The sequence below is a fragment of the Chrysochloris asiatica genome, unplaced genomic scaffold, assembly GCF_000296735.1.
Source record: "Chrysochloris asiatica unplaced genomic scaffold, ChrAsi1.0 scaffold00035, whole genome shotgun sequence".
NCBI lineage: Eukaryota > Metazoa > Chordata > Mammalia > Afrosoricida > Chrysochloridae > Chrysochloris > Chrysochloris asiatica.
This window is the reverse complement of record NW_006408553.1, coordinates 3,654,285-3,657,022: the sequence shown is the minus strand read 5'-3', so window position 1 is coordinate 3,657,022 and position 2,738 is coordinate 3,654,285. Positions and strand designations below refer to the sequence as shown.

General features: G+C 36.9%; 1 pseudogene; it reads left to right on the top strand.

The window, feature by feature from the left end:
• Positions 1 to 942: 942 nt before the first annotated feature.
• On the top strand, positions 943 to 1,349 carry LOC102817227 (annotated as a pseudogene).
• The last annotated feature ends 1,389 nt before the right edge of the window (positions 1,350 to 2,738 follow it).

Here is a 2,738-nt window from a genome sequence, read left to right as displayed (position 1 = left end):
TTTTCTTTCTCCCTTTTCCTAATTTTTGGCTTTGTGATATTTCTGTCAGAATATATGTTTCTTTTTATTTTTCCACTCTTGTCCTCAAGTTTGTCTTAGTCTTTGAAAATAAATAAATTTGTTACTTACCCACAGATTTTATGTCAGAGATCTGTGGTTATCCCTTGGATGTATGAAGCTAATGCTCTAGTGGCTTTAGGGGTAGGGCTCCTGAATGTTGTCTTTCTAGAATTTTTGCACATTTAATACTTTTTGTATGTAAGTAGTCCCTAATTTATGCTATATTTGAGTTGTGCGATGAACTGTATTTATGACCATCTTTATTTATTTTTATTTGAATACTGGATTTTAAATTGTGTCAGCCTCATAGTACATACCTATGTTGATAAAAACATTCCATTCAAGATTCTACTGCTACTTGATAATGCCCAGGACACCCTCCTCATGTGGATGATCTACCTCCCAACACAACAGCTGTGATTCATCTATGGCTCGATCAAGGTACAATGTGAACTCTCAAGGCATATGGACTATGTTTGCTCAGGTAATAGCTGCAATTGATGGAGGTGTAGTATCATCACATGTTTCCAGAAAACATCTATTGTTCTTCAGCAGATCTAGAGCAATGCATATTACTGGTGGTTACAGCAAAATGCATGCAGGGGAGATGTAAAAACAATGCTGAATTATGTGAACACGCTCCAAGTATTTGATCAGGATAATATGACGAAAGGGATCAGAGGGAATATCTTCCATATGGCAAGAATGCTAATTTTAAAACTTGAGATTGCTAATATGAAATAGGTCATAGATCCTATTGAAAGAGAATTGACAGACCAAGATGCAATGGATTGACAAAAGAAAAGTTAATGATGGGGACGCCACGCTCTTCCACCAGACCCTCCTCTGATCACTTTGCACATCTGCCTGTCCATGCCCACCATGGCTGCCATTCAGCAGCTGGTAAGAAAACGGCCATATGGTAGACAATAAAGACTTTGATGCATACATGAAGGAAATAGAAGTGGGCATGGCTCTGCGAAAAATGGGTGCAATGGCCGAACCTGATTGTACCATCACTACTGATGACAAAACCCTTACCATCAACACTGAAAGTACTTTGAAAACAACACAGGTTTCTTGTAATCTGGGAGAAAAGTTTGAAGAAACTACAGCTGATGGCAGAAAAATTCAGACTGTCTGCAACTTTACAGATGGCGCTTTGGTTCAACAGGAGTAGGATGGAAAAGAAAGCATAATTAACACAAAAACTGGAAAATGGGAAATGAATTGTGGAATGTGTTAAGAACAATGTCACCTGCACTTGGACCTATAAAAAAGTAGAATAAAAATTCCATCTTTACTTTGAATAGGAATTGGCTGTGAGAATGAAAAAGCTGAGTTCAATGAGCACATCTCCACACTGCTTTGGGTTTTTTTTCTTCATTACTGTGTTCAACTATTTCTCTCACAAATATTTACATGCAACTGTTTCAAAGTGTTGGTTCAATTAGGAACGTTTCTTTGGTTAGAAAATAAATGTGTTCATGCTAAAAAAAAATAATGTAATGAGAGAGATGAAAAAGAAAAGTTATCAAAAAAAAATGTCCAGTGACAGAACTAGCTGAAGTTTTTCTAAAGTAAATCAGGAGCTTCCAGTTGTTTTAAAACATGGTCTGAAGTGCTGCTTGCTTTGCTAAAGTTGATCTGCAGATTTGGAAAACAGTGAGCCATTAGCACAAAGTATCTGAAGAAGAAAAAAACCATACAGATAACTTTCACTAATTTTCTGACTAGATTATCTATTCCCTGGGATAATCCTGATGATCCAGAACCTTCCACAAAAGGAGTTGTTTCTGCAAATGACAAAAGCCAAAAATACAACTCTTTCTTGTCAGAGTAAATGTTTATGAGTTGTGGATTTTAGGCAGATATGCTTTTAAATGTATTTGAAAGTTAAATGTACTTGTTTCTAACCACCCAAAACAAGTTAAGACTGGATTTCTCAAGACTGAAAATAAAAGGCAACAATAATGAAAACGAAAACGAAAAGAAAAGGTTCAAGCAAAATCATTGTACTATGCATTACTTTATTATGCTTTGAGGTATTACATTTTTTAACAAATTTAGGATTTTTGGATACCCTGTGCTAAATCTATCAGTGCCATTTTTCCAACAACATATGCTCACTTCATGTCGCTGTCACATTTTGGTAATTCTTGCAACATTTAAAATTTTTCATAATACTATTGCATATTTAATAGACTATGTTGTCATTGTTAAGTACTGTGGAGTTGGTTCCAACTCATAGTGACCCTGCACAGGGTTTCCTAGGCTATAAATCTTTACGGGAGTAGTACGCCTCATCTTTCTCCCGAGAACCACTGGTAGTTTAGAAATGCAGACCTTCAGGTTAGCAGCCCAATTCGTAACCACTACGCTACCAGAGCTCCTATTTAATAGACTATAGTGTAGTATTGTGGTGGCTTGTGAGTTGCTATGATTCTGAAAGCTACGCCACTGGTATTTTAAATATCAGCAGGGTCACCCATGGTGGATAGATTTCAGATGAGCTTCCAGACAAACACTGACTAGGAAGAAAGAATGACTACTTCCGAATCTTTAGTCAATGAAAAGCTTACGAATAGCAGAGAAACACACTGTCAGATACAGTGTTGGAAAATGAGCCCCTCTGGTTGGAAGGCACTCAAAATGTGACTGGGAAAGAGCTGCCTCCT